This window comes from Pimephales promelas, chromosome 6, assembly GCF_988280905.1.
Source record: "Pimephales promelas chromosome 6, fPimPro1.hap1.1, whole genome shotgun sequence".
Taxonomy (NCBI): Eukaryota; Metazoa; Chordata; class Actinopteri; order Cypriniformes; family Leuciscidae; genus Pimephales; species Pimephales promelas.
The window spans coordinates 13,409,589-13,435,496 of NC_142774.1; the positions used below are offsets into that span (position 1 = coordinate 13,409,589).

Consider the following 25,908-nt stretch of genomic DNA (forward strand, 5'->3'; position numbering starts at 1 on the left):
GCCGGATCTGTTTTTTTTTTAGTTTTGGGTTGTTAATCAGTGAGTGATGTAGAATAGAATGACTGCTGCGCTTGACAAGGCACATTACGAGCAGAGAGAGAGAGAGAGAGAGAGAGAGAGAGAGCGCACACTCTCACGTCTTCAAACAACACAAGTGCTGTCTTGCTCTCTCCCTCGCGCATATTAATCAAATCAATTGACACGATAGTAAAAGTTTGGAAGACCGCAGTTTCACGTGGGAGATTTTTAGAGATTAGTGACTATGAACAATATCTTAACACTAAATTCTAAAAGCCTCAAATAGACGCATGTCTCGAATACAAGCCGGTGCAGTTTGCGATTTGGGAAAATAAAAGCCCAGGCTTTAATTTGAAGTTTTACGGTAGCTGGGTAGCTATTTTCTGCTACGGAGAGAACACACAGTGAGAGGGGAGTAAGTGAGGAGCGCTAAATGAAAATCCCAAACTGTAATGGATTGATTAAAGATTGCTGTCATTCCACACTATACTGTGTTCATAACTTTCTTAGGACACCTCATCAGCCCTGGTGTGTTCATCCCTCAAATTACACCTTTTACTAAAGATAATACAGACATTTATTTAAGATATTTTAGCACTATTTAAGGTCATGTGGTAACCCTGAAAAACACAATGTTGTCTCAGCGAGGACTAAAACGAATTTTTGTACACAAAAAGTGTTTTGCTAGTAATACATAATAAAAATAAAAACTGCAAAGCTAAGAAAACAAAAAATGAGAGCAAGAGAGGTCGGATTTACATACAAAATGACTGAGCCACATATGAGCTGAATATTGGAACAGAAAGACAGAAATGCTCCATTAGGAAGAGAAACAGCATTGAGAGCAAACAGAGATGGCATCAAACGCGATAATCACAGATTGTCAAAGAGATACAGAAAGCCCTGTCTCTAGCCCGACTGAATGACACAGGAATGTAATTAACGCCATCAAAAGACACAACTCACGCTGTACAGTACATGTCCGCACTCACAGCAGCATCTTAAATGCATTCAGTTTGAGACTACAAACACACAATTAGATTTGTCAACACAAGTAAATGGACAAGTGTGTAATTACTGCACGCCCAGTGCTCTCACTCAATAAGAGTGCATGTTTTGGTTGCACATCTATTCTTGTCATTATCTCTCGACCTCTAATTTGTCAGTTTATTCACAACAGAGACAAATATAATCATTTAATTACATTTACAAGAAACAGTGAGAGCATTAAGAAGCCTGGCTCATGGGAGAGCTTGACAAGTGTGATTGTTTTATAAATCAAGAGGATTACAGAAAACCCAAAAGCCTCACCCACATAAATTCAAAATATCAACAAGATTAATTACGACTGTGCTGAGAGTCACACAATCAAGCCCTGCAAAAATGTCACAATAAATCATTCACATATCCCCAAGATTCACATTACCTGGCAATAACCCTGAGTTAGTTAGTTAGGAAGCCTCTGATCTTTTCAGGATAGTGTAAAATCTAGCAAACCCTTCTGTCTTATGCAAGCCCAGGCAATATCACCAACCAGTGTTATGTTGTATTCTATTCTTCAGAGCACTGGAATTGATGTTTTATCTATGACCTCATCTGTCCTCTGTCCACGTGTACCTTAAGATCCCTTTCAGTACAAAAATGGAAGAGGGGAGGTTAGGGAGGCTACCCAACAAAGACTCCCTATTGAGAGAACTGACTGGCATACAGGTGCTGTAATGACTAAAACAACAAAAAACTAATTTATTACATGGTTATTAACTATGCGCTGTCCGTAGGCGTGTTCACATTAGCAGATAATGAGTTGCCATAAGAACGACTGGGCTGACATCTCTCTCTTTTCATACAGATTACGTAAACAGAGAATATTTGTTGTGGAATTAGATAGTTTAAATGTAGACACTTAAATGTTTATAAAGATATTTGCTCATGCCTGTGTGACTAGTATTCGCTGTGTTTTGTTTAAGTTTAGAGACGTGCTCCAGAAAAAGGTTCACGGAGATGGAGAAGCAGAAGCATACCGTGTTTATTTTCTTTATTTTACAAAAGCATAATGTTTTGTTTCGATTGTAAAATTTGAACATTTTATAGTTTATTTTTTTATATTTTTTATGCCTGTATGACCATTAATGACAAAGTATTTTAAGTCTATTTTTTCTGCTCTGTGAAGAAAATCCAGCAAAACGCACTGGCACGTTTGACGAGCCCAGAGGGTTAAACATTTAGTATCACTCAAAAACTAAAGTCTACAGAAAAATTAAGGTCTACAAAGACAATTAAGGTCTATTCATATGAAATATTACACTGCAGATATGGGCTTTGCGGCGTTGAAATTCATAGAGAAACAAGGTCTAAAGGGGGAGCAAACTATGGAGGTTAATGTAAAACATCTCCCTCTTCACTAGTAATGATTAAATGTCCTCACAGAACATCAACAAGCTTCCTCAGACATCTTCTATTCAGACACCCACCAGAATTGATCAAACTGCCTGTCAGTGACCCAGATGAATGCCATGACCTCTGATCAATTGGCTACTGATGAGATAAATGCACAGGTTCCAGAAAAAGCCCAGACTCTGCTCCAGGCCTCATGACAAATCAATCCATTTTCCCAAACTCTTCAGTATTACACTGCATGAAAAGCAGCGTCTTGTGTTTTCCTACTGACATGGACTGCAACAAGCACTTACTGCCTTTTGTGTTCACTAAACAGACCTGACATCTAAACGATTGACAATATCCTAAGGGAATAAGGCACTGCTCTTGCAAACAGCTTAACGTCTCAAATACTACCGATAAGCATCACACACAGCATCACACATTTGTCAAGGCAAATAAAGACTGTAAATGAGATTAGATTTGTTCTTTTCAATAGATACTGATGTGATACAGTACAGCTAAGAGTACTTTGCTGCTGAACCTGTTTACCGTTTCGGTCACTTCAGTTACACTACTAAATCACCTTGGCAAGACACACGGTCACAAAATCGACTATTGTACCATCTGTAAATCTCTGTATTAGCGTAGCACAGACTAGTAATATGCTGTTTCCATGAGAAGGGCAACCAATTAAACAGTAGTTTGAATAAGCCCCATATGCATCGCCATTGTGTTGTCAGTGCGTATTTCTCGCATAGTAAAAATGTCCGTTGTTGAGTCTTTTAAACACGCTTTTCTGGAAACTGTCACACATAAATACCGTGAAAACTTTTGGCTACCCTCTTTTAAATAATTTACACAACAAAACTCTTTTATGTGGCACATTTAAGGGGGGAAGTGACCATAAGCTTGCTTAAATCTAAATTTTACATGTTTTTTTAAACAGTCTTCCAGTAAAGTGAGTATAAAATTTAAGAATCATCTTAACACTCACATGTTTTGTCAAAACCTGAATTGAATTAAATCAGTATTTTTTTTTTTGTTTGTTTTTTTTTTTTTGTAATTTATTTTAAAGTTTACAGGAACATAAACTAATACAATGTTAAATAATTCGTCCATATATTTGTTAATGATGTATATAAAGACAAACATACTAAAATGATTAAAAAAGCCATAAGCTTTTCAAAAGGCACCTTATAAGCCATAGAGACAGAGCACCAAATCGTATTACACTCAAGAAATATTTTCAATAATATTTGCTCAATTGTTTTATTCATTTCTGGTTTTCAACTGCATCTGTGTAACAAGCATTCAGTCAGTCTCCAGTGCAAACAAACACACAAGTAACAAAATCATATTTTCAATGCAAACTATGAATTTTAAATGCCAATAAATCAAAACAATTTACATTGCATTTGAATAATTAAATTTATCAATTTAAAACTACTAATTAAAATTACAATACTAGATAAAGGAGACCCCTCCTTTTCACAATACAATTCTTCTCTTGTCTATTCTAGTCATTTTTAGTCTGGGCAGCTCAAACAGCAATGCAAATTAACAAGTGACTGCTTGGGACAGCTAAAATCATTTCATTATTGCCCCTGTGTAGGCCTTTCAATTGTATCCATTGCATCACATGCATTATTGTTTACGTGTAGTCCAATGACTTATTTCCATTATTTTATTTCTATGTGAGGCAATAGATTTTTTTAAATATATTTTTTAAAGAAATGTGGCCACACTACAAAGTGTAAAATTAGTTTTTATAGGCTACTGTATTTGATTTAGTTGAAGTGTTGGGACATAGCTTTTAATGGTGAGACTTTTGCTTTTGTAATCAGGCTCTCAAAAAATTCAATAAATATTGGCCAATGTATTTTTATCGGCTTTTAAATATTATCAATATCAGCCAAATTCTTATAGACAGTGAGAGATTAATATCTCATGTAATACGCTGTTAGGCGCAGATGTGCTTATTTTATAATCTTTATTTTATAAAAAAAAAAAAAAAAAAACTGTTTGAGAGTCATGGTGTTGTCTTTTGTATATCATACAAATTTGAAAATAACATTTAAAAATTATATATATATATATATATATATATCAATAAATCAATATTTTTATTTTCAATAAAAAGTCAATATTACACATTTATACATGCATAAACTACACATTTATTTTGAACAGTTATTGTAAGTCATATATATTAAGTCTCATCAACTGTCTGCATCAAAATATGATGCGATATGATGCATACTAAAAACCGAAATAGAGGCCTTATCACCATCAGTAAAAAAAATTTGTGTTATTCAATTTCTTTCATGGTTCTATACAACCCATTGTTATCTGGTTAAAGAATGAGAAAGTCTGCTCTCCATAATAAAATCATGTAAATCAATATGTTTGCCTATATCCATATGCTTTTCTCACACAAATAAAAAACTCGCTTTTATTAGGTTTGAAGAAAAAGATTACTGGATGATGCCATGCAAATGATAACAAGGGAAGTGAGGCACACATCTTTTATCTTGATGTTGAGCTATAAAAAATAATTCATGTATTTTTGTAGCCAACCATAAATAAAAGAAGGTTTAATCCTCCCGTATCTTACTAGCAGGGCATTTTGGAAGTTTAAATCATTTTGAGCACACCAATCAAGAAAAAAACCAGGACAACCAGTTATGGGGCCAAGGAGGTGTAGGCCTTGAAGCTTTCATTGAAGCCATTTGGTTTTGAGCAATACAAGCGGTCACAAATTGCAGAAAGGGAACTTAGAGGACACCATTGCATTGACACCAATAATGACACTTTTATGAAGCATCGTAAAACAAGCGGGTGAGCAGGGTTTCAGAGTGTTTTTTCACCAGAGCTTCCAAGCCCAGTCTTCTCTTTAACACTCAACTGACAAAACCCCCTTTCACACAAATTCGGAAAACACACAGATAATGTGTCCCGGGGTTTGTCCCGGGATCGTTTGATTTTGGTTCATTCACATTGCAAGTGATTTTCCGGAATCTGTGAGTGTGTTCAACACATCCCGTAAAGATTCCGTAAAGACACGTGACGTCAGGACGTGATCACTACTGTCAGATAGTTCTGCTGATCACTCCTCTTCATATAGCTTCCACTTCCTTCACAGTATAGCACCACTGGGATTGCAGAGTGCATATGCTGTAGCATAGGTTGTAGAAAGGCCAGTACGATGGCATGTAAGGGGTCTTACGAGCCTCATCATGATACCCCTTACAGCATTGGCCCTGACTTTTGTTCAAACAGGGCATGCTCAGGGATGTGCCGATGTGGAATAACAGACCTGTCAGATCAATGATGTTGATAAAAAAACTTGAGATAGCATAAAGAGGCAATTTTTATCACCATAAAGGCCTTTCATGCCATAATAAAAAGCATATTCTGTCACAGTCTCAATGTGATAATATACAGAAAATTATAAGAGAAGGGAAGAGCTGGATATGACACTCCAGGAAGAGACTGCCTGCATTTTACAAGAGACTTCTGAGAGGTCAGAGAAAAAGGAGTCGAGGTAATTATGCATATTTCTGCTATTATGCTCCCATGACTAAAGCAGAGCCCTGACGGATATGTTAAAAAGCACAGTGTTGGGTTTCTTCAGTGGCAAAACAAACCAGTCTGACTCAAACAGAAGAGCTAGCTAATATTTGTTTCAGCATTAACCTCAAATAGATAATAACAAGTCTTAGAAAAGAGAATCTAAAAATCAATCGTCAAAGGCATGTGGACTGATTATGCTGTGTCCAGCAAAGAGGTTTTTAAGCCTACAGCAGTCCATAGGAGGATTCAGCTCTAAAGTTAATCAATGAAACAAATGCACAAATTTGTTAAGTAAACAATAAATCTATTGTCTTGACTGCATGGCCTCTTCAAGACCAGATAAATTTAAAGGAAATTGGCTTTAATATAGGGCTGTAGTCAACCAAAGAAATCCTTGGTCAGCCAAAGTCTTGTCCTGCGCAACGATTAGTCAACTAAAAAACAAACAAAAAAAAAACATTTTTAAACAACTGTCATAGAGCATTTATAAAACACAAATATCACAAATAAATAAAACTATAATAATAATAATACAATTCTTTGAGATTTTTTTAACTGAAAAAAGTGAGGAGCACTGCAGTCACAATCGAAAAATTAACTGGTCGACCAATAAAAATGTCAGTCGACCAAGACGGCATCGACTGATTAGTCGACTAAAAGACTAAAGTTGACAGCCCTAGTTTAATACAAAATTTAAATACATCAATGAAACCCACAAATTAAACATCAGCTGAATCAACTCAGTCCAGTATAGGCAGTACTAATGGCAGTACGACATACTTTGCAAACATAGAAATGTTAACTGGTGCACAATGGTAGAGCTAATTTCCTACTACTTAATTCTGAAAATAAAACAAAGGGATGTTTTAATTATTGGACCAAAAAGCTCTGCACACCCAGAATACTGTCTAACACTTGATGGATGCTCTGCTTGTCATTTGTCAAGTTGTTGTCATTAGTTGGAAACCCGGGTGTGCTCTTTAATACCAATTATTGATTTCAAGCATCTGTTAAAACAACACTCTTCCATCTTAAAAATGCATCTAAACTAGTATGAAATGTGCTCTCAATGATAAATGCAAAAAGCTAGTTTATGCGTTTGTGACCTCAAGGCTAGATTATTGTAATGCTCTACTGGGTTGTTGCCCTGCATGCTTAATAAACAAACTCCAGGAGGTGAAAAAAAAAGTAGGTCCAAAAAGCAGCAGCTAGAGTTCTAAATAGAACCATGATGTATGACCATATTGTGGTGGTCATACATCCATGTGGTGAAAATCAAGCTTTTAATGTTGTTTATATGTCTATGTGGTGTTTTTAATATGCAAATTCATAAGTCAGCACCATTGCTGAGTATTTTTCTCCCTAAAACTGCAGTGAACCAAAGACAGTCTCCAAAACACAGTTTGAAATCGCTGGTGCTATACATTTTAGATTGTAGTAAATTTGCAGCTTGAAATCTGACACTAGGCAGCAAACTATACAGTACTGTGCAAACTGAGCAGAGTCCCCCTTCCAGTATAGACGGCTTTGTTAATTATAATGGGAACGGTTTATTTTTGACCTCATGCCATGTCACCCATGTTAGGTGTAAGCACAGTCTAACTGTACTGTATATTTACAGATAATAATGGCATTTAACAAGATGTGCAGACACTTATATCAGCTATTGCATAATGTAGTTCAGGCAACCCATCGATTTTGGAAATATATATTCTACATATATGCTGGAAGACAACATGAACACTGCATAAAGCTCTTTATTACTCCCATGCGTGTGATTCTGCAAGCTATCAAGGTCTGAAGTTCAGTCTGGAATGGAATTCCTGTCACTGGCTCAAAGTGGACACTAATGATGCTCTGATGGGACGGGTCCAGTGGTGGGCCCTCCTCCTCCTCCTCCTTCTCCTCCTCCTCCTCCTCCTCATGTCAGAGAGCAGCCCTCTTTACCACAGAGACTCGACCTAACCGGGTTTCAGCAGCGGATCGCTTTCACATCCATCACTAGGCCCGTGTGACCGCTCCGCAGACCTCATCGTATAATGCCTCCTTAATGAGCCTCAAAATGCTTTATGTTTTGATGCATTGCCATTCAGCTGAAAAGTAATCCAGAAATGGATGAAGGGATCATTATTAAGCATTAGCATTTTACCAACATTACTTGCCGAGCCGTAGAGGAAAAAAAGCACCTAATGACCACTTTAGTTTTGGAGATAACACAGTTAGAAGCCGAGTTGGGAGGGGTCATGTAAGCTGATATTGAGGAATAGATGACTGCTCTCTGACTTGTGGAAATTTACTGCCAATGAAATTACAAGCTGATTTAAAAACAATTTATCAAAGACGTTAATGCCGCTCATTTAGCACAATAATCATCCTGGCTGGTTATGACACGTGCAGCGTGTCAGGCCTGAATGTACTTAGAACATGAACCACAGAAAGTTGTTTTTCTTCTTTTTTTCTATCAAGAATGTCAAGGTATCCTTAGCATCAAAGGTTCAAACAAATAAAAAAAGAAAAAGAAAGAAAAGGAAAAAGAAAGAAAAAAAGCTTTTTAAGTCGAAGCTTTTCAAGTTTTTAGACTATGTCGAATTTGGCAAGAAAACCTGTTCTGAATGCCAAGTGTTCCAGCTAAATAATAAGCTCTGGCATTTCTTGCAATCAATTCCACTACTTTTATTATTATGAGCTTTTTATCCACATTTATACTATTTTACAGTTTAGTGTTTCTGTGTAAAAGGTGAAAAATATTATTTTTCCTAAATAATGCTTCCTTCCTGCAATGATTATGCCGTAGTGCCCATGCAAGAACTGGACTGCTTACTATACTATTGTACATTATACTATAAACAGTGTATTAACCTAATCAATTTCCAGAGGCACATAAAATGCACTCTACTTCACCAGGCACATACTGTGTCATTTCACAAGATTAATGAAAAATGTCTGCCAATTGTGATTATTTCCCTGGTTTATAACAAATCCAGTAAAATGATTATAGGTTAAAACTTTTTTTGCTGATGGGATTCTGTCTGAAATTGGTCTGAGATCCTCTGGCCATGATTAAAGCACATTCGAAGGTATTGTCTGGAGTCTGTCTGGTTACTGCTGCTTAGCAGGCAAGTGAAACACTAGAGATCTTAATCCCAGTGTGCATAGGGGTTAAGACGTTGACCGACTCGAAGTTCGATTAGGAGAAGCACTGGAGGATAAATATTATTGAACGTCGATCAGGAGACGTTTTTGAAGCGTTGATTAGGATGCAACACAAGTTTAACTTAAGCGTAGGGGAAAATCTACCACAGAACACAAGCAAAAAGAATGGGTGTTTAAATGTATTCATTCATTTTATATATTTTAGAAATGTTGAGAATATTTTAGACTATGCACAGGGTGGTGATGTAGTTGGTTCTTTTCTTGTGTGCCTTTCTGCTCTCAGAATAATTCTGTGTAAAATTGAGGATATGTTACTGCGAGCAATGTTTAAAACAAGGATCTCGGAAAAATAACACTGTAAAATTTGATTTCTGTTGTTTTCACAGGATTATACTGTTTTTCTCAACAGTTTCTTACTGTATAATCTATGTACAGTAAGTTACAGTAGATTTAGTTGTTTTCACAGTATTAAATTGTTTTTTCAACAGTTATGTACTGTGCACACAGTTGACAGTATGTTACTGTAGAATTTCAATGCATTCTGGGAAATTATCAGTTACTGTTAATCTAAATACAGCAGTGCAAATTGACCGCGAAAAACACCACACACAGTTCCAGGGGTAAAATTGATAGCCTACTAATGTTATTCTTACATTTAAAATAAAAATGTAGCACTGGTTGACCATTAACAGTCATAATTTATGACATAATTTATGTCAGTGGGGTGTGCATGGGAGCATATTTGACTTTGGAAGAGTTTCTCTGTCGTGTCAGTGGTGCTGCTGTCTTTTCTGCCGACCTGGAACTTCTTCATCTGGTAAGTAATAATTCTTATAATGTGTATACGGATTCTAGCTAATAACTTTAAAGTTTTTAGAATAGCTGACCACGATTTCTACATTCAATTTAATCTATTCTAGACATTTTAATATAATATGTATATGATAGGCTACTCTTCAATGTAGCCATTTCGGGGCATGTTACTGTAAATTCAAATACATTAGTACGAAATGACCGCGAAAAATAACCACAACCAGCTGCCATTTTATGAAGAACTCTTCAGTTCCCTTCTCTCTGTAAGAACGCGCAGGCCGTGCATCGCGTCGCTGTCGGCAACGTTTTCGCCATATCTGGTTAGTAATTCATATTTTTATAAAAACCATACGTAGCCTACGTTAACAGATTAACGTTAAAAAGAAGTGGCCGCGGAATGTTCTATAAGCCAGTCAGACGCGGATTTCTTTCATCTTGATAGCCTAACTTACTTGATTAAATATGTGATTTTATTAACATATATTTCATATGTAACCTCTTAATATAAGGTCAAAATGGTCTAATGATTTTGTTATTTACCACGTTAAGTCGGTGAAAGCGCCTGCACGTTCATTATTTTATAACTTATAGGGGTTAGGAATTGAAAATCGATAAATGTATCCTGAAATCGGATATCCAAGGTTAGGATTCGGATTTATTGTTATAAAATTAAAGTGTCAATTCCTCATTGATTTTTTCACGCTTTTTTTCGTGTAAATCCTGACCTGGCGTTCTGCCATTTAACGTTAACGTTAACTTACCTCAGTGATAACTGGACCACGGAAAGCGCCCAGGTGTATTTTTGTCCAAAATACAAAGCTATGTGTGACATTTACTGTATTGGCTATAATATCATTGTTTTTTGTTTTTTTAAACTATGTGTAAACTGACATGTCATTTGAAGGGAACGATGCCTTGTCAAGCGTTTTTTAAGTCATGTATCACACAAGCAAGATTTAACCTACGTTTTCACGTGATCGTAAATGAATTGATGTTGAGTTATGTTTCTGCTTGCGTTGCATTCAAAAGAAAAGAGTGGACGATAACTGAGTTATCTTTAGCCGTTCTTGGCATAATTATTTCATCAGTCTCACGGTCGAACAGCACAGAGAGTAATGAAGATTCTCTCAGTAATATGATCCTCTTAACTACGGTAAATCAACTTGGACAAACATAATGATAATACAAACGCATCCTCCATAGCCTATACTTTAGTGCCCTCTTGTGGCATAAACATATGCACAACACTGAACAGTATAGCATTGCATTATATTACACAGCATACAACTGAGGACATAATGAACATACTTTAACAATTGATTTTAAACAACAGTCCAACAAACAAGATTCTAGTATTAAGTGAATTACACTTTAGACATCATTTTGTCTGTTTTTGCTGTTTAGCCAAAACAACAACAACAAAAACGTACTGTATTTTAACTGTCTTGTCTGTTCTCCTTTTCCACAGGTGTGAGCTGTGCATGTTAAGAAGACCCCTATCCATCTTGACGACCGATGAATTGTAAATCTAATCTAATTTAATTATTCTATTTATCTAACTACTACTACTATATCTTGGTCCAGTACTGACCCACTGAGAACATTTTTAAACAGATTATTATCCATCTGTGAATTTTGTCTATCTGCAAGTTGTTAAGAATTGTTGTGTGAAAATAAACATTGTTGTACAGTTTAAGGTTTAATTGCATAAAAGCTTGGATAGAAAACTTCCTATTGCAAAAGTTAGAACATAAGTCTGCATATAAATGATTATTAATACCGTAATGCAAGTTTTTCATGGCACATGTGCATGATGAGGTTGTTTTGTGTTTAGTTTTTTTTTTTTTAAAGGACACTGGATAACTTGTCATTTTGTAATACTCATCTGGATTGGTGGTTTACTTGTCAAAGCTAGTTTATATGTGTCTCCCAGCCCTGCAAATCTGGTCCCTTAGATAGAAAGCAGCCAAAACCCCTTTAAAATCAGACACTGACCAGTTATACAGTCTATCTCAAACCAATAGACAATCTTAGACTAGTTTAAGCTGTTTTACCCCAGCAGGGAGTGGGTGGATGAGTTGTTATGAACTATCTTTCTAATAGATTGATCAGATAGCACCCCTTTAATCTTTTCTATTTGACCTCTTCATGATAATTTTTGCATGTATTTATGCATAATTGTTCATGATTGTCATGCATGATTTTTATTGTATTATATTGCATTTTTATTATTAATGTATTTAATTGTATTAATGTATTTAAATGTATATTATAAATGCACTAATGTGTTTGAAAATACACAATAAACCTTGTGCAGTTAAAGCTTCAATTGTTCTTTTTTCTATTTCCCATTAACAGTTAAAATAATATTTCTACGGATTTTCTACAGGTTACACAGTAGCACTATAAAATAAATACAATAACATTACATACTATACACTATTACTAAAAAATTAACAGTGTAATTCTGTACTTTAATATGGTAAGAAATTACAGTAAAATAATGTTATTTAATTTGCAGTATGCTTAACAGTACTGTTGTTAGTGTTACGGTAATTTTACTGTTAAATGAAATACAGCAAGTACTGGATAATTGTTGCCAGTAAGTTACTGTTAATTTGACAAGAAATTTTTTACAGTGAAGACATCAATGTCTATGAACATGCATTAAACAATTATCCTTAAATTTCTTTACACAAAACAATGACACACAAAAACACATTATTCAGAATTCCAGATTATCATCACATGGCAAAGAACTCAAAAAACAAAAAATTCAAGTAAACATTTTACACAATAATTCATTTAAAATTGTGTGTATGTCAAAAATATTGGCGATTGGACAGCTGTCAGACAGCTCTGTGATGATGCTGATAATATTTTGTGTAGCAATGTGCTGCTTCTTTTCAACATACTTTGAAAAAGAGATCAATGTATTCAAGCATCTATTTATGGAGAGCATAATTGAGGGCTCCATTAGATGGCCACTTCATTTATACTGCTCCAATTTCAGCTGTTTGTAGGTCACTATTAGCTAGGCAAGTCCAGCTGTAATTACTCATGTCTGAATTAGAAAAACGACATGCTGTCAAGAGGAACCACATATATAACAATGGGATAGTCATCATCTGCCCATACTATATTTTCAGGTTCTAATTTCAGCTATTGTTCACAATTTCCTTGAGTTTCAAAGACATGAAATTATTCAACTTCCCATTGTATTGAAGCATTTTACCAAGGTCAAGATCTGTAAGCAATGTGTTTAACATATCGAACAGGAAAAAGAGGAAGTGAAGGAAAAGCGGCACAACCTATTCAGCAGGCTAAAGGCTCTATAAACATGAGGCTCAATGGTTAATATGAATGAGACAGCCTCTTACTTAACTGGCAGTCAGAGGGCAATGAGAATTAAACTTGATAATGAAAGACACTTTGCCAAGAGCTGAGGGGCATCATTCTAGCCAATTGGAATTAACACCCCAATGCAAATGCTTGTTGATGATTAATGTTTTTTTTTTCCTCATTTCTATAACAATAATTACTGTCACAATCACACACCCTTTCATCATCAATATAAAAGCTGTCATACAGTAGCTTGGGTTGACTCTCATCTGATGTTATTCTTTACCTGTCAATTTCTATTTAGAAAAAGTACAATTGTCAGTAACAACTGTGACAACAGTGACACTAGGGTGTCCGGTTGAGACCAGCACTGATCCCGTAGTCTTTACCGTCATTGCTAAACAGTGTGAGTAACAGGCTAACTGTGGCACGACAAGTTCTGCCTTGTTGAAAGAACACTGCTGATGTGCCTCTGGGGAGCAAAGTGAGAGAAAGGAAAAGAGAAAAGGAGAGCACAGCGGAAAAATAAGAGGACACAATTAAAGGGGTCAGAGTGCCAATGGCCGCTTGCGCCACAGTTTTGTGATCTCGATGCAATGCCATCTCCACCTCGCCAATGCTTGTGTAAACTCACACCAGGAATGATTTAATGTACTGCTAAAAACTACAAGGCACACTAAGCAAGTAACTCAATACCTTTTCAATGATAAAGGAGCAGATAGTGTTTCATTAAAAATGTGGTCTTTAAAAGGCACATTTGACCTTTGTGTCAGGAGGATAATAAAGGAAAGGTGTTTAAATATTCATGGCAGATCAATTTCAAGGACTGTGGGATACTTGGGTGGAAAAAAAATGGAAAATGTAAACAAGTCAACTTTTTTGTGTATCCTATGATTTAATATTCTCGGGGCGAAAAATTTGTTTGTTTCAACATAAAGATAGGTTTGAATGTTTTCGAAAAAGAGACTAAATGGAACAACTGCAGGTGAAGATGAAGCTGAAGAGTAAATGAACACTATTATACTGTAAACACATCCTATATGATATGAATCAGATATCTTAGATACACAACAAAAAGTATCCACAAAAAAGGACGCAAACTAATTAAGTTACGTGCAATAGCCAGAAAATGTTACTCTGGTTGGGGAGGCTGTATTACCGTAATAACGCACTGAAACAAGGGCAACTAAAGCACAAATAATTCACAACATTCTATAGTGTTCTCTAGGGATGAGTCACGATCTTCGAATAGTCGTTCGAAATTCGATCATAAAATTGCTTTTTTGAATATTGTTATATTTTCGCACAATTACAATGTGATGGCACACCTACTGTCACAGATCGTGCAGCAGTGTATGTTCCTGTCTGGGACACAAGGTGTCTCTAACATGAATGAAACCACCTACTGTGCGATCTAGAACAAACAACAGAAGAAGAACATTAACGTGACTCGTAACCGTTAACAGAGGTGGGTAGTAACCTTTACTGTCTATGGTAGTAACCATCTATAGTAACAAAGTAGGCTACATTTACTTAGTTATGTGGGGCGACCTCTCGTTCCTATCGTTACTTTATTCTAATGCAATTCAATTTTTTAAATGCGTAGTTTAATCCAAGAGCGCTGTATTTTTATGGGCATGCATGAGCGATGCTCAATTTACAAATGAAACACTCTTTTGAGTCGATTCTGTTCAAAGACTTCATCAAACAAGTATTTGAATGATCTGTTCAGTTTCCTGCACGCACTGATTCTAAATTGCTTTAATTCACACTCGACTCAGAGTCGTAACAGGAAGATTTAAGAACTTCAAGAATGTTGAATGAAGTGGCCGTGGACCAACAGTTTAGTCTTGTGAAAGCAAATCTGCAACCAGCGATGAAGATCTGTTTGAACATCTTCGTAAACTGTCTGTGAATGAATGATTCCACAGGACAATACATTCGAGTTCATTTCATTCAGGTAATACATTTTACAACCAATCAGATTATTAATCTTTATATTTGTATATAAAGAAAAAATATCTGCACAAAAAGAACAGAAAAGCATATGTCAACTTGACTGTGCCTGTCTGAATGAACTAGCCTATTACAATAATCTTATTATAATGTTATGTATATGGCGGATTTGCCCTGTACAACTTGCACTTAACTGTATTTCATGATCATACGTTCAAATTTGACTTGACTTCATTTTGTCAGTCTAGACTGCATGCTGTCCAAACACTAACCAATCAGTCCTTAGGTACCGCTCAAAATGCCACAATAACCAGGAATCAGTAAAAAAGGAACATGTTTTAAAGTCACTGCGAGCATCGTTCCATGATTGATCGTCGCTGTCACGTCCGAGTACCTTTGCACATCCCAAAAAGATATCCGATTGAACTGTTGTAAGTCCCAAACTTAATTAAAACCCTAGTCCACAAGGAAGCCTTCAGAGCAATCGAAACTGTTGAGCAATTGAAACTGTTAAGCAGAAAAGCTTCCAGCTATATACATTTCTCATTTTAGTGGCCACTCACCAAATATCCTGATGCCATCATGCCTTTCAAAGAAGGTTACTATTTCTCCAGAGTCCATATCTATATACAACGCCCCTATGTTGTTTCTGACTTCAGAATTTCAAATATTCTGTTGACCTCAATTCTGCTAGAGCGGGGAGGCTTGACTGCACAATTTCCTGACATGTCAGATTAAAACCTATTACATTTCAAATCACTTCATTCAAAAGGATAATATACAAAGCGTCTGCAAAACGTCTTGAAATTGTTCATTGTTTAAAAGCATGATTGGAACCTCCTCATCTTAATAAGCAATCTCTCTATTCTCCACTTCTGATTATTAGTGGTATACTGGAAAAAGTCTCTGGAAAATCCCTTTGAATCCATATGGCTGAAAACAAGAAATGAAGACAGTTCCTGCGCTGTTTCCCATTAAAAGGTGCCAAAAACATTTTGAATGTCACATGGCACACAGCTGGGAGAGACTGCGGTTTTATAGAAAGGTAGATGGTGACAGACAGCTGGTTTTCACCTCTCTGAAAAACCACTGTGTCTAGGGGGGAGGAAGCATCACCCTGCACTGCCACCACAGGTCAGGAGACAAATATACAAGGCCCAAAGAGCCAGTGCTGACTTCATATCCACCTATAATGTCAAATGGAGAGGCTTTCAACAAATTATCACCCAGAGAAAGGGCAATTTTCACCCCTACTAACTCCGTAGTCCCCACAGAATGGGCAACAGATTGCTGTTGGAGAAGTTTAATGCGGTTGTGAGAGCATGACAAAACTTGCAAAAAGATGCAACACACTTAGACTGTCATTTGAACTACAACATGAAAGACACTTCTACAATGTATAAAATGTTATAAAAATACTGATTTTTGTATTGCACCAAAATTAAAAAATTCAAGGCTGAACCTGAAACCAAAAATCCTGGGCCGAAACAATGATCTAATATTAAGTGATTGCACTGAAAAATTTTTTTGCACACAAAAATATCTACAATATATTAATGATGCAACGATGTGAAAGTTTGTGGCCGATACGATAACCGAAATTAATATTGCTGTTATGGCCGATATATATATATACATATATACACCGATGTTGATATCTCTGTAAAAATGATGTTGGTAAAAAATGACATTGGGATATTTTATTTTTCTGCGATATAAAAACTATTTCACCAGATGTCATTCACATAAATCGGAAACACTTATATCACAATAAGGTCCCATTTATTAAAGTCTAGTTAACTACATTAGTTAACATTCTATTAAAGGGATAGTTTACTTTGAAATTATTTTTTGATGTTTTAGCTTACCTCAAAGGCATCCAAGATGTAGGTATCTTTTGTTTCCACAGTATTTTCAATTTTGATTTTTTTAGGTCAAATCGTTCTTGTCTGTCAGTCATATAATGCATGTATATGGGGTCCACCTTAAAGAGCATGCACAGAAAAGTCCAAATTAAACATGATTTAATGACTTGTAAATGTAAGTACACATTGATGGCCTAAGACAAGAAACGAGCGGTTTGAGAAAATTAACAGTATTTATATCGTCTTTACCTCTTGTAATCACAGCCACAAAGCGCCTGCGCCCTCGGACCACTTGGACGTGGCTGTGGTTACAAGAGGTAAAACCTGGTTTTATATTAAAACCAATATAAATTCAAAGAGTCATGCTTAAAGATGGCCATAATTAATTAACTGCAAAGGCAATAGTATTAAAATTACATAAATGTATATTAGATGTATAGTCTCTCACTTTATTTGCTTCTATTTTAGAACACTTGATGATAATCTAATCGAAATAACAATATATATTGAAGTGATTAAAAAAAATACTGAAATTGAATGCGTTTCTGATTTGTTTGTTTCTGTCGGCTGCATGAACATATCAATGTTGCGAAAGCAATCATGTCTATATACTAGCTTTAAATATGCAACTTCGCCGGCTAATGAATGCTAAAAGTGACCAGCCGGATATAAACTAATAGCGATTGCGACATAAACATTTGGGTCATGTCTACATGTATATTTGTCACATTGCTTTAATCGCTTTAATGGCAGCAGTTAATGTAATTCCTCTCAGACTCGACAGCAATCATAATGCTGTTATTTCTCTGCTAATGCAGCATATAGTTAATAAATTAATTACTTTATAATGATATGGCAATATGTACTTTAGTGTTCTGTAGTCATACCGTTTCGCTGTCTGTGTTTTAAACGCGCATTTGAAGCGCCAGCGCTCTCTGTACTGTGCGCTGCCTCACGTGTAAATGTAAGTGATAGTTTGTGTAGTTCCAGCAATGAACGCAACCTGGAAAAACTATCGGTATGGATTTTTGCCGATAATGACAGTTCCACCAATCAACTATCAGTACCGATATATATCGGCAAAACCGGCACTTCAAAACCAGCACTTCAAAACTATAATATCATATATAAATGTTATTTTTAATGTGATGATCAACACATTTTTTTATTCATCCTTCAAACATTGTCCTAAAACTAAACATTTTAAGATGTAGGAAAACTCTTATTTAATCATTTATAAAAATAAATAAATAAATAAATAAAAACAGTAGGATGTAAACAGTAGGATGCTTATTGGCTATTTACACTCCCTAACATAATTTTTACACTCGTTTTGCTTTTTAATTAATATTAAGACACGTGATGAATGATAATAATTAAATTAATTTCATCTACACCCCAAATTAAGCTTAGTGCTTTATTGTCAGTCCCAGTGCTACTAGCCCCACACGACCAAGAATGGTGACACAAATAAAACATGCGCTTTTCTAACCGTGTAAAGTGGATAACTATAATGTATGGCGGAATACCATAGAATGTGCTTGGGAGCACTTCGACTCGGCGCAGTACTTTCATCACTCGTGAAAATTCATCTTCCCTCTCTCCCTCTCCGGAGTGATGATATTATTGCGCCGAGTCCATAGATATATATATGCGCCAAGTAGAAGTGCTCCCAAGCACTTGCTGTGGTATTCCGCCATAAATTGCAGTTATCCACTTTACACGCTTAGAAAAGCGCAACGTTTTATTTTGTGTCACCATTCTTGGTCGAGATACACTACTCGTATAACTGTAGTCAAGTGCTAAGAATGTGTCTCGCTCGCCAGAGCGATTGAGTGCATGCACTGAGATGCGAGAGGTATCAGTATGGAGTATCCCTTTAAGTGTTACCAGTATTTTAAACAATCAATATCCTAAATAGGGGTTTTGCAGAAATTGAATTTTCAATTGCATTTGAATCAACGACTTCATAGGGTTTGTAGTGCAGTTCTGCTCAAATCTTATTTGGAAGTCTTGCCTCACAAAAATACATGTGAGACTTTCATCAAGTGTAAACCTGACATATGTAATATTTTTGAATTAATTAAACCTGAAAATTTGGTTCAATGATGATTTACCCATGTACATAAAAATGCGTACTGACACCAAGATGTACCGATACCAACATAGTATTAGTGTCAGATTCTACATGACACAGATGTTATCATACTGGTAAAATGTTCCAGTATCAAACACAATACATATTCATTGCATTTAAACATTGTCACATGAAGAACAACAGCTATGAATAGAATATTAGATTAATGATGTCTATGACATAAATTCATCAACAATATTCACCCACTGTTGTGCTGGCAGACTACTGTGTAAATGTACATAAAGAACAAGCATGATGAAGACTAAAATTGTATTATTTAATATTATTTCCAGTATTATTATTCTTTATTAGTACTCGTAATTAGTTGCACTATGTAATTTGTGAACCAAGTCTACACAGGAGCACAGATGCCCAAGTGTATCAAGCCTGCTTTTCCGGAATGTCCTCTCACCTTTCTACTTTCAACAAGGATTTTTTTTTATCAGAGTACAACAATATCGAAACGTATGATTGAGACAATTACACAAACATTTAAAAAATAAAATAGCACAACAGAACTATAATAACAGAACAAACTCCAGCATTCGGTATATGTATTAGTCCGATATTCAAGTAGCTTAAAATTACCAAAATATACTGCTATTCCCTGATACAAAAAAAATAATACTTATAAATATATATTTATAATACTTATAAATATACTTATATATTTAAAAAATAATAATATAACTATGTATTATTAAAAAAGATAAAATTATAGCTACAGCACACAAATATGTGTTCTTGAAAACCACTAAAGACATTTTCAAATCAGTAATGCTGTCTTTCTGAACCTCCTAGTCAATCCCAGTTCAATCTGCCGGTCATTTCTCACTTCCCAGTTCCATCACAGATGCCACTCTTTTGCTGTCCGGCTTTTATTCTTTTTGATGCCCTTAATTTTAAGTGAAGGGAACGAGGGGGGAATCATCAATTTAGACATCAATCAATGTGTCATCTGTTCTTCAGTCTAAAAGCTACCATGTAACAATAAAAGAAAGTTTTCTGCAGCTGGAAAAAATGAAAATCACAGCCAGAAAATCCACCATTAAAAATTCTGGGAAGAGTAGGGGATGAGCAATACAGTGCGGACCATATTGATTTTAGTTTGCAGGCATGCCAGTCACACACAGAGAAATCAGAATGTTCTCTGCCTTCTTTTGAATTTTTGCAACCAACTAGCAATTACAAAGGAAGTTAAGCAATTGCAAATCAACAGGAACCTTCAGAATGCTCGGAGAGAAACCCAAACAATAAATGAATAAGAACAATTATAACAGCTCCATTGTTTCTACTCATCACTTGGAGGTCAGGCCGCAAAACACACACAAAAAATGTTTTCTTTATCTTGTGAAAATCCTCATGCGAAGACCTTATTAAAATCCCAGTTTATTACATCAAAAACTTTGTTTGTTTGTTTTTAAATAAACATTTTTGTTTGTTTGTTTTTGTATGTTATCACCATGGAATCTTTATTATATTGTAACTTTATCTGACTAATGTGTTATGGTCCAGAATTGTCATGCAATGGCAAGAGAATTGAGAACATTTCTTACTAGCCATTCTTTTATTTTATATTTGTCCTTTTTAAAAAAAAATATATCATTTTTGCCCCTTATTTCAATTTTGGAAACCCTTTGCAATAAGGTTTAATTTGTTAATATTAGTTAACTACATTAGTTACATGAACTAAGAATGAACAAAACTTCTACAGAATGTATAAATCTTAAATGTTAATTTCAACATGTACTAATGCATCTTTTAAATCAAAAGTTGTGTGGACCGTGAACATAAACATTTGTATTAATTGTGAATTGCAAACTGTTACCCTTTTTAAAATTTTCATTTATTATTTTAAGTAGGAAACAGCACCAGTTATTCGTAGTATGAGATGACTGTTTCAGTCTTATGGTAAAACTGCAACTGTCACAAAAACAATATACAGAAAAATCAATCAATCAAATCAATTAATTTTAATTTCTGTTTTCTTTAGTAAATGGTTTGAATGCCTTTAACTTAATCTGAATGACGTCCTGACCTTTGTTGATGCAAGTAATGTGCATTATTTAGATTAAATCACATATTACTGACAAATCCTAATTTTACTCGTACTTGGTAAGTGTTTTGGTTTGACCTTCCAGGAATCTTTTCACTTTCCCTCCAAGATTTTCCACAGCCGCCTGTTGTGGACCTTACTTTGGAGTCACTTTGGAGTCACAAGCAGCATGTGAAAACATTGAAAACACTTCACTGTATCAATATTAAAGCTGAGGTGACCTCCGGCACTAAAGAAATGTCGGGTCACTATCTTATGTGACCTTCCACTGAATTATGTTTCATATTTATGTTGGACTTTTAATGTAATAAGTGCTCCTCAGTAGTCGGCCACTTAAACTTCCATTTCACACTCCCCCTTCTCCATCCTTTTATCAAGGCCACCTACGCCACCTACGCTCTGCCATTTCGGGCAAGTTTAACACCTGTGAACTTGTCAATATGAAGTCTCCGTTAGGAAGAAAAATTTATATTTTTTTTTTGACCATGAAGAGAACATGAAATTGAACTAAACCGGAATTTCCAAGAATAATTAATTAAATTTAGAGGATTGTGTACGTAATGTTCAAATATTGCCAGTCTCACCTTGTACGGTACCTTTCAATTGCTTTTGATCCTTTAAAAAAAAAAAAAAAACACAGCTTCATGAATCTTCCTTTAAGTGCCTCACAGGGGACAGCCACCTATGAACCGATCTCTCAGCCCATTCACCTCAACTGCAGAAAATGAAACCGCAATGTTTTCTTCCTTTTTTTTATCTAAATGCATCTAAATGCATAAGACCTGATCATAAACAAACTATAATTACAACGAATAATTAGTCTCTGGCTTGATGATGTGTCTGCTAAAAAGCTAATAATAATAAATTCAAATCACAGCAAACCTTCACAGGGAAATTCAATAGGACCTATTAACTTCCATTGACTTAAACGTTGGATTGTCACTTTCAGCAGTATAGAAACTTTTAGAAAGGTAGAATATTAAGTGCTAAATATTTCCATTCACTCTATGCCCAGCTTCAGTTATGAATAAACTTAATAATACACTTGGACATGTACTAGAGAACAGACTTAAAACGTTTGAACCACTTGATAACTTATAGAAAAGGATTTTAATTTCAAGAATTTGAGTTCAGGAAAGAAAAAAATCTAATGCGCACAAAGAGGATAGAACAAGAGGGCTGTAGAAAACCAGAGTCTTGAGGTCGCCAAAGTCAAATAAATCAGGCAGATTTGCTTTAAAAAAAAAACTCCCTGTTACAGATCAGACAGAAATCTGCCATTTTCACCTAGACAGCTTGATTGTGGAAAACTGATGCATTGTGTGCTATTCTCAATTGTCTATTGTATCATTATATCAGAATGAAAGGTAACACTTAAGAAATGATCTGTTATTAATAGGTAACTTTGCAGGAAGGGTAACTCTTTACAATAAGCTTGCATCTGTTGTCATTAGTTAATGTATGAACTAACTATGAGCAATGCATTTGTTACAGAATTTATTCATCTGTGTTAATGTTCGTAAATTATAGCTGTTCATTGTTAGTTCAGAGTGCATTAACTAATGCTGACAAACACAACTTTTGATTTTAAAAATGTATTAGTAAATGTTGAAATTAACACTAAGATTAATAAATGCTGTAGAAGTGCAGTTCATTATTAGTTAATGTTAACTGTTATCTAATGTTAACTAATGAAACCTTATTATAACATGTTACCGCAGGAAGTAATGCAGGACAAATATTAACACTTTAACTACAACTATTAGCCTAACTAATTTGTAAGGAAGAGAACTAATCAGTAGCCTATGTAATATCAAATTCAGGACTGAGAAAGTTCCTTATAATGCAATCAATAATTACTAAATGAGATTAGACTCTGTAGAACTAACAACGACAAATAATAAAGAATTACCAATTAATTATTAGTCACAACACTAACCTGTGTCTCAGCAGCCTCGGGTTGGTCTGAGATGTAAGCAATTGTCTCCTAAATCTGATTAAGCTTTTTCCCCTTATTAGTTACTTGTAGTGTTAATGTAGGACTACTCAGTTGTCCTGTATTACTTCCTGTATAGTTCCCTATTAATGAAGACCATTATTCTGAAGAGTTACCAATAATTGAACGTCAAACTGACATTAAAAAAAACTCAGGCAGCATCCCGGTATTGAGTTATATTTTGAATGAAAAGACTTACAGAGAATTAAGTTGAACAATGCAATAACCTCCTTCCGTGTTTTAATTAAAGAAGTGTAATTAAGAAATTACACCCAAATCAGCGCACTGCTGGAGTGAATAAGTGATCTGCTGTCTCTGCCTTAGGTATCTCCAGCTGCAATTAAACACATTTCAGTCGTCCTCCTGCAGGCTGGCACACCTGAGCAGTTGATAAAGCTTCAATCTTGAGCAACACTCAAGAGATTTGTGCCAATGTCTGTAACTTCATAGGAAGGGATCAGACCACTATCTCTTGTGAACTTATAGGGCTACTGCAAGGGTCATGAAAGGTTCTTTGGTCACAAATGCTCAGAATACAAATGCTGCTCTAGAACGCATTCAGTAGTAACATGCAGCATGGTTTGAAATGCAATTTTTGAAGGTACAGTCCTAAACAGTGTGACTTGACTCTAAATATACTTGGTGCCTACATAAGATATACAGAAGGTATTGGCTAGTGTGTCGAGAATGCTTTTCATCATATTTTTTTCCAACACGATAATGCTTTTTAGCTGCAGTTGAGCGATCACAGAGATGAGCTGTATTTGAAAAGTAAAGCGCAACTGATTCTAAAACGTAATAATAAAACTGAATTTTATGGGAATTATTTGTAAGCCATAATATATCCCAGAACTCACAGTGAGTGACTGATGTTATTAAATTATTGAGTTTCTTTCTAAATGAGGAAAGGTGCAATAAAGAAAACAAATGATGCATATTGATAATCAATTTCAATGAGTGTGGTGCGGCCATGATCCATCAACTACCCCTGCCCTCATGAGCACAACAGCTGCTCGCTGCTATGTTGAATCATCAGATGCGGCCAGCCCAAGCTAAAGTTACTTACCTGTTTCCAAAATAATAAAGTCATTTAATGTTGATAAATATATTCAATAAAAAACAAATTACCGCTTGGATGCATTCTCTGGTGTCTCTTCACCCCCATTTAGCCTTAATTACAACATCTCTTTTGGTTTCTCTGCCCCTCTCAACCACCTGATCCCCCAACCTTATCTTTCTCTCTCACTTTCTCTTCCCAGCTGTCTCATCACCCTATAGATCCCATATGTTGTTTGGTAGGCTGTTTTCTTTGCCCATTTCCAGGTATTTCGATTTGGGCAAAGACTATCATCTGCAATAATGTTTTGTTTCAGGAATGTAAACATTTTTTGTTTCTTTCTTTCTTCCCAGGAAGGTTCTAAGTATGTACCGTACATAGGCTGTAGTTTAATGAGTGTTATGAGGGGAATCAACAGGTATAATCAGACACGATTAATTGAGCTACAGCAACAGAGTAATAAGTATGATATTGATAAATTTTATCTAATGGAATTAACTAATAATTCATTCAAAAATTACCATGTATTCTGCACGTAAACATGCATTTCACACTTGTATTCGTAGACGTTGAAAATGTTTACAAACATTTACGAACATTATGAACACAAGGCTAAGTTACCACATGTGACTATGAGTTTGTCACTTTCCATAGCCTAGCTGTTTTTATGTAAACAAATTAAAAAGAAAGAACAAAAAACAAGCATAACCTACAAAGACATCACATTGAAGAGATTTGAGGTAACTTTTACCTTTCAGAAGACGTTTGGTGTCTCCTTGCAGCGGCGGGAAATCGGTCCCACGCAGGTCTGCGCTTTTCACCACACAGCGGATGATACACGCTTGACAGAGAAAATAAGCAGCTCGGTGAGGAGAAATTCTCTCTTTCTCTTTATTTCTCTCTCTCTCTAATTCTCCGTCTCAAAGACAGTCAGTCAGGCAGAGGTTGTCTTGCGTGAGCTTACCATCGATGAATGTGACAGAATGTGAATATGAGCGCGTGGCGGCTCAAGCACGTGAAGTGAAGTTATGGGATTGCTCTCGCGCCGGGTGCTGAAGAGCAGCCTCCGTGGAGAGAAGACGATGCAAAGTGTGTGTACACTGACCACTGACTGAGGTCTTACAAAGATGAGCGAGTGCACTGTGTGGAGCGCAACGTATCTGTGGAGGGAAACAGCGACTCTCTCGTGCGCATCTTTGTTTTAACCCCTGAACATCACACACGTGTCTCGTGACAGGTTAACCCTGGATTATCAAATGCCCATGAATCTTTAATCCTTCATTTTCCAATAGCTTTTCATGATACCGTTTTAAATAAAATCAAATAAATAAATAAAATATATATATATATATATATATATATATATATATATATATATCTTAAGAAAACACGATTTTAAGGAAGGTTTTTTTTTTTTTTTTTTTTTTTTTTTTTGAAGAGGGTGGTACTGGTACCACTATATATATATATACACTGTATATTTTGTTGGTTTAACTTAAAAAAAACTGAATGCATTAAAATTTCAAGTTCACTGAAATAAAAAAGGAGTTTGTCCATTGATTT

General features: G+C 35.5%; 1 long non-coding RNA gene across 1 annotated transcript; it reads right to left on the reverse strand.

Annotated features, from left to right (window-relative positions):
• Nucleotides 1–7,561: 7,561 nt before the first annotated feature.
• LOC120485950 (uncharacterized) lies at nt 7,562–25,574 on the reverse strand. The gene is made up of 3 exons (XR_005624079.2): nt 25,310–25,574; nt 25,097–25,186; nt 7,562–8,063 (listed from the first exon to the last, which is right to left on the reverse strand). It is a non-coding gene; the product is annotated as an uncharacterized LOC120485950 (long non-coding RNA).
• Between the last annotated feature and the right edge of the window lie 334 nt (nt 25,575–25,908).